A 15,753-nucleotide genomic window follows, 5' to 3' on the forward strand; every position below is an offset into this window, starting at 1 on the left:
GATCCAGAGACTGTACCTCTTGCAGTGGCATTTAAAAAAAAAAAAATAGCCAGAACTCTTAAAGGGACGGTACACCCAAATTTTATTTTTTTTGTGCCATTAAAGAGTGGGGATAATGGAGGAACTAATGAAAAAGCTGGTGCAAGCAGAGACTTCCTGATGACGCACACCTGATTGCGAAATGCATCGTGGTCTAAGCCTCTTTACCTGATCTTACGACGTCACATCTGGGCAACGGTGGAACGCACGCCGACCGCCACCACGCTACCGGTTATTGAGAAGCCCTAAAGTGTTCCTGTCGGTAGACAGTACTTAGCGGCTTTTATTCAGCATACCAAGCCTTCTTATCTGTGCCTGGAGAGCACCATCGAATGTAAGCACCCATTTTTATCCTGTTTATATATTTGCATAAATAAAACGGTATTATACTATTTCCGGCTTCCTGTCCCTTATACCTCCTACACTGAGATACCTGTCTAGAGACCCCTTATTGGAGACACGGATCAAGGGACCCTGTATTGGAGAAACTAAGTGATGTATTAACCCCCTGAAGCCCTAAGGGATTTCCAAGTGCATGATCCATATATATCTATTGAGGAAGGAGGAAAAGCTGTGGCCTTACTTATATATATCCAAAGCCCGCAGGGTCTGTGTGACCCACTTACCTCTGGGGAGCATTTAAATATTGTCACCTAGCTCACAAGGATCACACGTTGGATATACCTGGATATTCCCTATCCACACCTGGATACTTTATTTATCCACTTCAGGATTATCACTATATGGACTGAAATGTCACTTGAGTGACAACCAGCACGATAAAAAGTCACTTCTATTATAGTATTGATCCACTGTGCAAGTCACCTTTAGGCACTAGTATATGATCACAAGTGCCACCAGCACTGATAAATATTTCACCTGCATCTTTCACCTTTTAATCAGTCATATACAGTAAATAGCACTTTAAAATTTGAATCCTAATTATAATTTGCACCTGGCACTTTGTATCAATTAATTATCCATTGATGTTCACTTGTTCCTTTATACCAAGCACTGTATTGAGCACAGTTATTTCAATTTACCAGGACATGCAAACCGTATGGTTCATTTATACCTGGAAAGCACTGCACTTTCAGTAATTGTTTTACCACTGCATATATTTCTTGCGTTTATTGTGATTATTTTTTATGCCACATACAGCTGTATTTATGTATATTTGAGCTGATTTTATTGTGTCACATCACATCCATTTATACACATTTTAATTTATTCATATATCAGGTGATATACTTCACTTTTATCAGCGCCCTTATATCTTTATATTAATAAAAAACCCTACCGTATCCCAGAAGCTCGGTGCCAAGTAGTCTCAGAGGAAATAAAGAGGATGTTGGATCTGGAGGTTATAGAAGAATCCCATAGTGAGTGGTGTAGTCCAATCATCCTGATTCCTAAGCCGGATGGAAGCATCCCATTCTGTAACGATTTTCGAAATCTAAATGAAGTGTCAAAATTTGATGCTTATCCAATGCCCAGTGTAGATGAGCCAATTGAGCGTCTGGGACATGCCCGATATATTACCACCCCGGATCTTACGAAAGGGTATTGGCAAATACCCCTTATGGACCGTGCTATGGAGAAGACAGCTTTTTATACTCCTGAGGGGCACTGGCAGTATAGGAGGATGCCATTTGGCCCACATGGGGCACCAGACACTTTTCAGTGGATGATGGATTGTGTCCTTAAACCATACCCAAGCCTTTGCATCTGCCTGTTTAGATGACATGGTAATTTTTAGTGCAGACTGGGAGAGCCACTTACTTAAAGTGCAGGCTGTTAATAATTCCCTCCATGGTGAGGGTTTGACGGCTAATCCTAAGAAATGCGCTGTGTGATTAAAGGAGGCCCAATATTTGGGGTACATTTTTGGCATGATTGGCCGGGGGGTAGGAAAACCCTAGGTCACAAAGATACATGCCATCCAAAGTTGGCCAAGAACCCTCAATAAAAAACAGGTTAGGGCCTTTTTAGGGCTAATAGGCTATTATAGAAGGTTTATCCCCAATTTTGCTACATTGGCGGCTTGCCTTACGGATCTAACCAAGGGGGAAGTCCTCAGAGGTAACTTGGACCCCAGAAGCCGAGAAAGCTTTCCAGGACCTAAAGACAGCCCTATGTAATAACCCTGTCTCAATTTCCCCAATTTTACATGGGAAATTATAGTGCAGACGGATGCGCCAGAAGTGGGATTAGGTGCAATATTGTCCCAAGTGGTGAATGGGGAGGAACACCCCATAGCATTCCTAAGCAGGAAATTTACCCCGCAGAAAAAAGATACACTATTGTAGAAAGGGAATGTCTTGCTATCAAATGGGTTCTGGAGAGTTTAAAATACTACCTGTTAGGGGGACAGTTTAGGCTCTTAACTGACCATGCCCTTTTCAAATTGATGGCCCAAAGTCGTAGAACATAGACCAGGTAGCCAACAAGCTAACGCTGATGCCCACTTCAGAATATATAGTTTGTTTGCCCAAGGTACTCAACCCACCGTATTTGAGTAAAATGGGGGGATATGAAGCGGGGTGTCGGTAAAACAGGTTCAAATGGCGGGGAAAGTGGTTGATGGGATCTACAGTATGTTTCTCCGTGGCTTCATAGGTGTAATGTTCCGGTACCTTTGGTACCCTAAATTACTCTTTTCACAAGTGTATGCGCCCCACCATTCTCTTTTGGAAAGGTGCGCATACACCTTTAACCACTTAACGACCAGCGCACGACGATCTACGTCGGCACTCAGCCCCGGCCAGGCAAACTGACGTAGGCCTACGTCAGCACTTTTTGCCGGCCCTGTGCGCGCTCCCGCGCCCCGCCGCCGCCGCCGATGACTCGATTGGGTTCAGAACCGATCAGTCATCAGGTCCAGGCCAATCATTTTTGGTCTGGACCTGTTGATCGGTCCTGCCCAATCAGATCATCCTCTAAGCCTGTGAAATGTAAACACAGGCTTAGAGGAGATGTGCCCTCCCCCCACAACGGTCTTTTTGGATCCAGCGTGAGAGGAGAGCACATCTTACTGTGAGTATTGCACCAAGCACACACACACACAGTTAGATAGGCACATTTCACCCCCGATCGCCCCCCCCAATTAACCCCTACAGCACCTGACACAACACACACTATATACAGCATATAGCATATACCTATATACCTGTATAAGTGTGATTTGTGAACAGGTGTAGCCCTTGCGACCCCCCCTTTTCCACTCAAATTACCCCCCACCCCCCCTAATAAAGATTTAACCCACTGATCCCCCCTGAACCCCCCCTGATCACCGCCGTTAACCCCTACACCCTCTGTCACATCAGCACTAATACAAACGCAATATACGGTGTTATTGTATTTTTGTATTAGTGTCATTGTGATCAGAATTAGCGCAGGCGACTACGTTTCTGTCCCAAGAAGGTTTAGGGTCCCCGCCACCCGCCCAATAAAGATTTAAGCCCCTGACCCCCCCCTGATCACCCCTACACCCCCTGCCATAACACACACCGTATACAGTATATAGCATTTTGCTATATACCCGTATAAGTGTGATTTGTGGTCAGGTCTAGCGCTTGCGACCCCCCCTTTTCCACTTGAATTACCCGCCACCCCCCCCTAATAAAGATTTGAGCCCCTGATCCCCCCTGATCCCCTCCTGATCACCGCTAGTTAACCCCTACACCCTCTGTCACATCAGCACTAATACAAACGTAATATACTGTGTTTTTGTATTTTTGTATTAGTGTGATTGTGATCAGAATTAGCGCAGGCGACTAAGTTTGTGTCCCAAGCAGGTTTAGGGTCCCCCCCACCCGCCCAATAAAGATTTAATCCCCTGATCCCCCCCTGATCACCCCTACACCCCCTGCCACAACGCACACTGTATACAGTATATAGCATTTTCTATATACCCGTATAAGTGTGACTTGTGACCAGGTTTAGCGCTTGCCACCGTTCCTTTTATCCTTAGGATACCCGCCAGCCCCTTCCAATAAAGATTTAAACCCCTGATCCCCCCCTGATCACATCCCGTTAACCCCTACACCCTCTGTCACATTAGCACTAATACACACATAATATACTGTTTTTACTGTATTTTGCATTGGTGTCATTGTGACTTGAGGTTGTGCTATCTAGCTAGTTTCTTTCCCAAAGGAGGTTTAGGGTCCCCGCCACCCCCCCCAGATCCCCAGCGCATAGTTTAGAAATAACCCCTTGATTGCCACACACACACGCACGCACATACACTTCCATTTCTAGTATAGTGTTTGAACAGATCAATATCTGATCTGATCAGAACTATACTAGCGCCCCCATAGTTTAGGGTTCCCAAAACGCAGTGTTTGCACGATCAGCACTGATTCCTGCCAGCACCTGCGTTTAACCCTTTCACCCAGGTAAGTGTAGTAATCAACAGATTACTGTCACTTACAAAAAAACACAAGACACAAAACCGCTGTGTTAGCAGAGTCAGGCCTGATCCCTGCTAGCATTAGCAGTTTTTTTGGTAGCGCTTGAAATAATCTTCGACAACCAGGTGCTTTTATTACCTGTGAGTCGCATCACTGTACGGGTAAATTTAGTTACCAAAATGACCAAACGTTCGTACAGAGATGAAGAGCTTATCAGTTTTATGCTGACCGAGTCATCTGATAGCGAAGGGGAAGCTACAATGACCAAATCAGGGTCAGTATATGAACCTGATGACGGCAGCGGCTCCCTGACAGATAGCTCCGACGACAGATGGGTCCCTGTTAGACCCAGGCGTACCCGACCCCATTCTGGAGTTGATGAGATGCAGGAATCGCAGGGTGCTCGTATGGAGCAGAGTGTGGGTACTAGTGCCGCTCATCCTTCTGGCGACCTGGCAAGCGCCAGCGGCCTAGTACACCCTGGACCTAGTACAACCAGCACTGCAGTAAGACCTGGTGACGTGGCGAGTCCCCTAAGTGCAGTTGAAGCTGGTGCGGTGGCTAGCACAAGTAGTGGCCCGCAGCCACCGCGTATTCGAAGACAGGCCCGTAGAGCCCATAGTGCCCTCCCTGATGCGCTGGCATTTCCTAATTGGCAACCCACTGATACTACAGCGCCAGTACTTCCCCCATTCACCGCCCAACCTGGAATCCACGTGGAGACAGCTGGTTTTACGCCCCTGAACTTTTTTGAGCTGTTCTTCACGGAAGATCTTTTCAGATCTATTGTGGATCAATCAAATTTATATGCACAACAATTCATCGCCGCCAACCCAAATTCGCCCCTTGCCAGACAATTCGGCTGGAAACCTTTAACGGTTTCCGAATTTAAGATCTTTCTGGGCCTTTCCCTCCACATGGGCATAACTAAACAGAGTGAATTGCGGCTATATTGGTCCACTAGCCCACTTCACCATATGCGCATGTACTTTGCCTCCATGTCCAGGGCGAGATATGAGCAAATTCTGCGATTTATGCATTTCAGCGACAATGAAATCTGTCGTCCTCGGGGAGACCCTGCATACGATCGGCTCCACAAAATTCGGCTCCTCATAGACCACTTCAATCAGCGGTTTGCAGCCTTGTTTACCCCCGAACAAGTTGTCTGCGTTGACGAGTCCCTGATTAAATTTACTGGCCGCCTTGCTATGAAACAGTACCTCCCCAGCAAGCGTGCCAGATACGGGGTCAAACTGTATAAATTGTGTGACAGGGCCACAGGCTATACAGTTAGTTTCCGGGTCTATGAGGGAAAAGATAGCACTGTGGAGCCCCCCAACTGCCCAGACTACATAGGGAGCAGCGGTAAGATCGTTTGGGACTTGGTGTCACCCTTATCCGGAAAGGGGTACCATTTGTACGTGGACAACTTTTATACAAGCGTGCCACTATTTAGTCACCTGCTCGAATTACAAATTGGCGCATGTGGCACCGTGCGACCTAATCGCCGGGGCTTCCCCCAACGGCTTGTAGATTCCCGTCTTAGTCGGGGGGCGAGAGCCTGCTTGAAAACGGACAAATTGCTTGCGGTGAAGTGGAAGGATACACGGGATGTTTATGTTCTGTCCTCCCTTCACGCAGACACGACAATCCAAATCACTACGGCAACTGGCGTTGTGGAGAAACCCCTCTGTGTCCACGAATATAACCTTAACATGGGAGGGGTGGACCGTAACGACCAGATTTTGGCGCCGTATTTAGTCGCCCGTAAAGCCAGACGCTGGTACAAAAAAGTGTCTGTTTATTTATTCCAATTGGCGATGCTGAACGCCTTTGTCCTATACAAGGCGTCAGGACGAACTGGATCTTTCCGGGAATTCCAGGAAGAGATCATCCTTGCCTACCTGTACCCAGGAGGCATGCCTGCCCAACTTCCCCTTCCAGATGCAGTGAGCCGGCTGCATGAGAGGCATTTTCCTTATGCCCTCCCGAGTACCCCTACCCAAAGATGGCCCCAAAGAAGATGTCGTGTCTGTCGCAGGCGCGGATTTAGGCGTGACACCCGTTATTATTGTCCCAAATGTCCTGACCAAACTGGTCTCTGCATCGGGGAATGTTTTGAGCGCTACCACACACTAGTGGAGTATTAGTGTAGGGTACAGCACGACACAGTGTAGGGCACACAAACACAGGGTCTCGAAGGATGTTGGATGTCCATCGACATTTTGAGAGACCCAAGCTGGAAGAGAAGATCGCAGAAGATCGCAGTCCCAAATCAAGACATGAAGAAACAGTTAGAAAGAAAAATAAAAGGATCCAAAAACTGTTGTTGTGTCAGTCATTTTATATGTCCTTCTACTCTTCTTACTGTACATTTAAATGTCCTTTGTTTGTTTTTTCATTCTTTTGTGACCTGTTTCTCCTGCAGGTACTCGTCGGCTACCACGCATTGATTTTATATATTCTGACACAAACAGTGTTTGCGCTCAGCATATATGGATACCTTTGCTGATAGCAGCTGTGGTGATTTTCTGATTTCAGCACTGCAGTTAAAATCCTATTTTGGTATACGTGGATAGTGCCGTGTATACCCATCATTAAATTCAGTGGGTGGTTGTTTGGGCGGTTAATGATGAGAATCCAAAAACTTTTGTTGTTGTCAGTCATTTTATATGTCCTACTCTTCCTAATGTACTTTTTTTTAATGTACTTTGTTTTTTCATTCTTTTGTGACCTGTTTCTCTTGCAGGTACTTGTCGGCTACCACGCATTGATTTTATATATTCTGACACAAACAGTGTTTGCGCTCAGCATATATGGATACCTTTGCTGATAGCAGCTGTGGTGATTTTCTGATTTCAGCACTGCAGTTAAAATCCTATTTTGGTATACGTGGATAGTGCCGTGTATACCCATCATTAAATTCAGTGGGTGGTTGTTTGGGCGGTTAATGATGAGTAATACTACGCATTATTCCTGTGCTGATTTCTGATAGGTTCTCTTTTTTTCCGTTCAGCCCACAGGCTGCATGAAAAAAAAAAAACCTATATGCCAAACAAGGACTAGCAATGTACTGGTACGTTGCTGGACTTTGAGTGGTTATACCAGGGTGATGCCTGCAGATTTAGGCATCATCTTGGTATCGTTTTTTACAGCCAGCGGTCGGCTTACATGTAAAAGCAATCCTAGCAGGTAATTGGCCGCTAGACTGCTTTTACATGCAGTGGGAGGGGCCTCCCCCCCCCCACCGCCGCCTTCCGCAGCCTTCCGTGGTTTTTCTCGGGCTCTCCTGTCCCACCGGTTAACCCGAGAGTGCAGCCGGTGGTTCAGTTATCTAACCATAGAGCTAATTGAAGATTAGAATGGCTCCAATCATCTCTATGGCCTAAGATGCCGGAGGCTACGAGCATTTCATGACTTCTTTTTCGCCAGAAATAAACAGGGCCATTGGGAAATTGGGAAAGTATTTTATCACACCAATTTTGGCGTGGTCAGAAGCATTAAGGTCAGAGGAGAGATCTAGAGTATAAAAGACCCCAATTTTTTAAAAAAAGAGTACCTGTCACTACCGATTGCTATCATAGGGGATATCTAAATTCACTGTGATAGCAATAAAAATGATTTAAAAAAAAAAAATTAAAGGAAAGGTGTCAAAATAACATAAAAGAGCAAAAAAAAAAAAAAATCGTGCTCCGCCCCCTTTCCCCCGTGCTTGCGCGCAATGGCACACGCAAGCGTTGGTCTAGTGTCATATGTAAACCGCAATTTCAGCATGCATGTGAGGTATCGCCGCGATCGCCAGATCGAGTGCAGTAATTCTTGCAGTAGACCTCCTCTGTAAGTCTAAAGTGGTAACCTGTAGAGACTTTTAAAGGTTTTTAAAAATGTACGTACGTTTTTGCCGCTGCGCAGGTGTGCGCAATTTTTAAAGCATGTCATGTCAGGTGTCTATGAACTCGGCATAAGATCATCTTTTAAATTTTACCAAACAAATTGGAATTATATAGTGTATTTGTGCAATAAATTTAAAAAAAATGTATTTTTTTCGCAAAAATTGCGTTTGGAAAATCTGTGCGCAAATACCGTGTGACAAAAAAATTTGCAACATCCACCATTTTATTCTATAGGGCCTCTGCTTTAAAGAAATATATAATGTTTGGGGGTTCAAAGTAATTTTCTAGTAAAAAAAAAATATTTTTTCATGTAAACAAAAAGGCACAGAAAAGGCTTGGTTTTTAAGTGGTTAGAAGAGTGGGTGATGTGTGGCTAAGATTGAGCGTAAAATGCCGGGACTGTTCAAAAACCCCCCAAATGACCCCTTTTTGAAAAGTAGACACCCAAAGCTATTTGCTGAGAGGCATGGTGAGTCCATGGAATATTTTATATTTTGCTACAAGTGTCGGGAAAATTATTATTTCTTTTTTTTTGTTGTTTTTTTACAGAAAGTTGTCACTAAATGATCTATTGCTCACACATGCCATGTGTATATGTGAAATGACACCCCAAAATACATTCTGCTGCTTCTCCTGAGTACAGGGATACCCCATGTGTGAGACTTTTTGGCAGCCTAGCTGTGTACGTGCCCCCGAAAACCAATCCACATCTTCAGGTTTTCTAATGGCGTAAATTGCTGATTTTACCCCTGACTACCCGTCACAGTTTCAGAGGCCCTGAAATTTCAAGATAGCACAAAACCCCACCAAATTACCCCATTTTGCACAGTAGACACTCCAAGCTATTGGCTGAGAAGCATGGGGAGTCCATGGAATGGTTTATATTTTGCCACAAGTTTCGGGAAAATAATTTTTTTTTTTTTTTATTTATTTTTTTTACACAAAGTTGTCAGTAAATGATATAATGCTCACCCATGCCATGGGTATATGTGAAATGACACCCCAAAATACATTCTGCTGCTTATCCTGAGTACAGGGATACCCCATGTGTGAAACTTTTTTGCAGTCTAGCCGAGTACAGGTCCCCGAAAACCAGTCCCCACTTTCAGGCTTTCCAAAGGCGTAAATTGTTGATTTCACTCCTGACTACCTATCACAGTTTCGGAGGCCCTAAAATTCCAAGATAGCACAAAACCCCCCCAAATGACCCCATTTTGGAAAGTAGACACCCTAAGCTGTTTGCTGAGAGGCATGGTGAGTCCATGGAATATTTTATATTTTGCCACAAGTTCCGGGAAATATATATATATATATATATATATATTTTTTTTTTTTACACAAAGCTGTCAGTAAATGATATATTGCTCACACATGCCATGGGTATATGTGAAATAACACCCCAAAATACATTCTGCTGCTTCTCCTGAGTACAGGGATACCCCATGTGTGAGACTTTTTTGCAGTCTAGCCGAGTACAGGACCCCGAAATCCAACCTCCACTTTCAGGCTTTCCAAGGGCGTAAATTGTTGATTTCACTCCTGACTACCTATCACAGTTTCGGAGGCCCTAAAATTCTAAGATAGCACAAAACCCCCCCAAATGACCCCATTTTGGAAAGTAGACACCCCAAGCTGTTTGCTGAGAGGCATGGTGAGTCCATGGAATATTTTATATTTTACCACAAGTTCCGGGAAATATATATATATATATATATATATATATATATATATTTTTTTTTTTTTTACACAAAGCTGTCAGTAAATGATATATTGCTCACACATGCCACGGGTATATGTGAAATGACACCCCAAAATACATTCTGCTGCTTCTCCTGAGTACAGGGATACCCCATGTGTGAGACTTTTTTGCAGTTTAGCCGAGTACAGGACCCCGAAAACCAACCTCCACTTTCAGGCTTTCCAAGGGCGTAAATTGTTGATTTCACTCCTGACTACCTATCACAGTTTCGGAGGCCCTAAAATTCCAAGATAGCACAAAACCCCCCCAAATGACCCCATTTTGGAAAGTAGACACCCTGAGCTATTTGCAGAGAGGCATGTTGAGTGTTTTGCAGATCTCACTTTTTGTCATAAAGTTTTGGAAATTGAAAAAAGAGGAAAAAAAATGCATTTTCCTGTTTTTTCTTCATTTTCCAAAAAAAATGAGAGCTGCAAAATACTCACCATGCCTCTCAGCAAATAGATTGGAGTGTCTACTTTGCAAAATGGGGTCATTTGGGGGGGTTTTGTGCCATCTTGGCCTTTTATGGACTTCAAAAGTGTGATAGGTAGTAAGGAGTGAGATCAACAATTTACGCCCTTAGAAAGCCAGAAGGTGCAGATTGGTTTTCCGGGTCCTGTACGCGGCTAGACTGCAAAAAAGTCTCACACATGGGGTATCCTTGTACTCAGGAGAAGCAGCAGAATGTATTTTGGGGTGTCATTTCACATATACCCATGGCATGTGTGAGCAATATATCATTTACTGACAACTTTGTGTAAAAAAAAAAAAAAAAAAAATATATATATATATATATTTCCCGGAACTTGTGGCAAAATATAAAATATTCCATGGACTCACCATGCCTCTCAGCAAATAGCTTGGGGTGTCTACTTTGCAAAATGGGGTCATTTGGGGGGGTTTTGTGCTATTTTGGAATTTTAGGGCCTCCGAAACTGCGACAGGTAGTGCAGAGGTGACATGAACAATTTACGCCATTACAAAACCTGAGAGTGTTGATTGGTTTTCGCGGTCCTGTACACAGCTAGGCTCCCAAAAAGTCTCACACATGGGGCATCCCCATACTCAGGAGAAGTGGCAGAATGTATTTTGGGGTGTCATTCCACATATACCCATGTCATGTGTGAGAAATTTATCTTTTAGTGACAACGTTGTGTAAAAAAAAAAAATTAAAAAAAAAAATTGTAATTTTCCCGAAACTTGTGGCAAAATATAAAATATTCCATGGACTCACCATGCCTCTCAGCAAACAGCTTGGGGTGTCTACTTTCCAAAATGGGGTCATTTGGGGGGGTTTTGTGGTATCTTGACATTTCAGGGCCTCCAAAACCGTTATAGGTAGTGAGAAAATGCAATGAAAAATGTACGCCCTTTGAAATTCTGATGGTGGTGATTTGTTTTCCGGCTCACGTACACAGCTACGCTCCCAAAAAGTCTCACATATGTGGTATCCCTGTACTCAGGAGAAGCAGCAGAATATATTTTGGGGTGTAATTACACATATACCCATGGCATGTGTGAGCAATATATCATTTCAATGACAACTTTGTGTAAAAAAAAAAAAAAAAATTATTTTTGTCATTTTTCAAACACCTGTGACAAAAAAATAAAATATTCAATGAGCTCAACATGCCCCTCAGAACATTCCTTAGGATGTCTACTTTCCAAAAAGTGGTAGTTTGGGGGGGTTTTGTACTGCCCCGCCATTTTAGCACTTCATGAAATGAGATAGGCAGTCAGAAATTAAAGCTTCGTAAATTTCAGTATTTACACCATAGTTTGTAGACGCTATAACTTTTGCGCAAACCAATAAAAATACGCTCATTGATTTTTTTTTTGTCAAAGACATGTAGCTAAATATATTTTGGCCAAAAAAAATGACATAAATTGAGTATATTGGATATTTTTTAAAAGACAAAGTTGAAAATGTCATTTTTTTTGCAAAATTTTCGCTCTTTTTTTATTAATATCGCAAAAAATAAAAAGCGCAGAGGTGATCAAATACCACCAAAAGAAAGCTCTGTTTGTGGGAAAAAAAGGACGTAAATTTCGTTTAGGTACTGCATTGCATGACCACGCAATTATCAGTTAAAGTCACAAAGTGCCAAGTTGAAAAAAGGGGTCTGGTCCTTTAGCAGCCAAATCCTCCGGGGCTTAAGTGGTTAAGACTGAAGCTGTCATCACTCAGCGCCGGACTAGATGGCTATTTAAAGCGCCGGTTCTCACTCACATGTGTTCGTTCAAACACCCTTACCTGGATGCTAACTTGGCTTGAAGCTTTCGTGCTTGCAAGCATACTTCGCTGACAGAACCTCGCTGCGCTGATCCCTGCATCCCGCTTCCGGATCATCCGCTCCTCCTGAACCAACCTTTGGCTGTATTGCTATTAGTGCTAAGTACCCCGCAGGGGAACCCTCTATAAACTTATACTAAGCTTACACTATCTAGCTCTGCATAGTAAAGACTATTTATCACATCTGCATATCTAGATTGCTAGCTCTTAAGACTACTGCTACTTATTCCTGCACTGGGTTGATCACTATTGTATGTCCACCTGCTACTCTGTCATCTGCTACCATACATGATTGCTAAACCTACCTGCATCCATCTGCTACTGTCTTACCTTCAAGTGTCTGTCACCTACCACCTCCACTCAACCTGTCTCTTAAATCTTCATCACTGTGTTACTACATACATAAAGTCACTCTAGGAACCAGCTTGTTGAGTGTGTGTATTTACTAGCTGAATTAAGACCTTCCACACATGATGAGTCATTGAGGTTGGGAATGGTATCTCAGCATCTCTCTTACATGACTACTGAAGTGGAATATTTCTGCAGCTGAAAATCCACACCATACATGAAACGCAGGAGCGTTACAGATTGAACGAACCTACAAATGGATTCAGCAGAAATAACCACTCAGGTGACACAATTAAAACAGCAAGTAACTGCGTTAATACACGCACTTGCTGAATTAAAAGAAGACAATCAGGCTCTGTCGCAGCAGGTAATTAGACTGACACAACTTACCTCTGCTCAGTCCCCTGAACCCAAGATAAATCCCCCTTTGGTATTTACAGGCGATCGCAAAAAATTTTGCGAATTTAAAAACGCATGTGAGTTACTTTTTTTGCTAAAACCTCGTACCTACCTTACTGATCACATTAAGGTTTGTACTATTATTTCTTACCTAACAGGCGATCCTCGAGCCTGGGCAGACTCTCTTTTTGAGAAAAACGACCAGCTTCTCAACTCCTATGCCTTGTTCCTAGCAGAACTCACTAGCCTATATGATGACCCCAATAGGCAGAGTACTGCCGATCTTCAATTAAGATCCTTGAAACAAGGAAGGAGGCCTGTAGAAGACTTTGTCGCGGAATTCAAGAGATGGACCCTTGATTCAGAATGGAATGATGCATCTCTGAAAACCCAATTTAGGCTTGGCCTATCAGAAGCCGTTAAGGACGAACTCGCCCGAGCGGATCTACCAAAAACCCTGGATGCATTAATACAACTCAGTATTACCATAGATAGAAGACTACGAGAAAGAAAGGCTGAGAAAATGGGAATGCCATTATCCGTTTCCCCTCGGATTCCGGCCGTTAACCCCGTTGCTATGGAGGTAGGAACCATACACCCACCGCTATCAACTATGGAAAAAGCCAAAAGACGATATGAAAATCTCTGCTTGTACTGTGCATCCCCGGATCACAAGATAAATGTCTGTCCCCTAGTCAACAAAAAGAATGGTGAGTGTTCACATGTCCTCCTAGGGGGATTGACAACTTCATTCACTAACCCTTACATTTTTGTTTGTTTGACATTACAGTGGGACCAGAACAGGATTACTACTAAGGCCATGATTGACACAGGATCTTGTGGAAATTATATTGATATATGTTTTGCTGCTTCAAATAAAATTCCTATTATTTCTAAACATAAACCTGTCTCAGTAAGTCTTATTACCGGTGTTCCGTTATCCTCTGGTCCAATCACCGATCAGACACAAGCACTTCTAGTCACAATTAACGAGTCTCATAGGGAGACTACTACCTTCGATTTAATACCTTCACCCCACTTTCCCATTGTGTTGGGACTTCCCTGGTTACACACACACCAACCAACCATAGATTGGAAGGAACGGTCCTTGGCCTTCCTCTCTTGCTATTGCGAGGATACGTGTAACCTCCCGTCTTCCGGGAAGATTCTGTCTATGGTGACAGATGAGATTGCACCACTATGTTATCAGGATCTTTCTGAGGTTTTTCTTGAGAAAAATGCTCAAGCATTACCTCCTCATCGAGACTATGATTGTAGCATTGATCTACTCCCAAATAGCAAATTGCCGTTCGGTCATGTTTATCCTCTTTCACAGGATGAACTTTCCCATCTCAAAACCTATTTGGATGAGAATTTGGAAAAAGGTTTTATTAGACCTTCCACTTCTTCCACAGCAGCAGGACTCTTTTTTGTTCGCAATAAGGACTCAAGTCTCAGACCTATCATCGACTACAGGAAATTGAATGCTATCACAATAAAAGATCGCTATCCTCTACCGCTTATCCCTGAGCTCATTGAGCAGGTGCATGGAGCTACCTATTTTTCAAAATTGGACCTGAAAGGAGCATACAATCTCATTCGAATCCGTGATGGAGACGAGTGGAAGACTGCATTCAGAACCAGATACGGATTGTTTGAATATCTTGTGATGCCATTCGGGCTATGCAACGCCCCTGCAGTTTTCCAACGATTTATAAACGATATTTTTAAAGACTTACTAGATGTCTGTGTTGTGGTATATCTGGACGATATACTTATATATTCACGATCCCTGTCTGAACACATAAGACATGTAAGACTTGTACTATCGAGATTGCTTGCACATAACCTTTATGTGAAACTGAAGAAATGCTTGTTTCATAAAGACGAGGTACTCTTCCTAGGCTACATCATATCCAAAACAGGAATCGAGATGGACATCAGTAAAATATCCTGCATTCAGGATTGGCCTACACCAACCACACGCAAGGCGCTACAGCGATTCCTGGGATTTTCAAATTTCTACAGGAAGTTAATTAAAAACTTTTCTGCTATTGTGAGACCCCTCACACAGCTCACTAGCATAAAAAAAACATTCAAATGGTCAGAAGAAGCCAATAAAGCTTTCCACTTGTTAAAGACAAGGTTTACTTCCGCTCCCATATTACGCCATCCAGACCCATCCCTCCAATACATTCTGGAGGTAGATGCGTCAAACATGGCAGTAGGAGCAATACTCTCCCAACGACCAACCCACACTTCACCACTTCATCCAGTCGCCTTTTTTTCTAAATCCCTAAGCAGTCCCGAGATAAATTACCCCGTGGGTGAAAAGGAACTGCTTGCTATAAAATTGGCTCTGGAGAATTGGCGACATTTACTCGAAGGCACCCAATTACCAATAATAATATACACGGACCATAAAAACCTCCAATATCTTCAGACTAGCAAAACTCTCTCGCACCGACAGGTACGGTGGTCACTATTCTTTCTAAGGTTTAACTTCCTAGTGACTTACACACCTGCAGATAAGAACAAAAAGGCGGATGCACTATCACGACTAACTGAAGAAAACTACTTTGAAATCCCTTCCGTTCCTATAATACCTCACAAACGCATTATTGG

This window comes from Pelophylax lessonae (assembly GCF_965119305.1).
Source record: "Pelophylax lessonae genome assembly, chromosome: 4".
Taxonomy (NCBI): domain Eukaryota; kingdom Metazoa; phylum Chordata; class Amphibia; order Anura; family Ranidae; genus Pelophylax; species Pelophylax lessonae.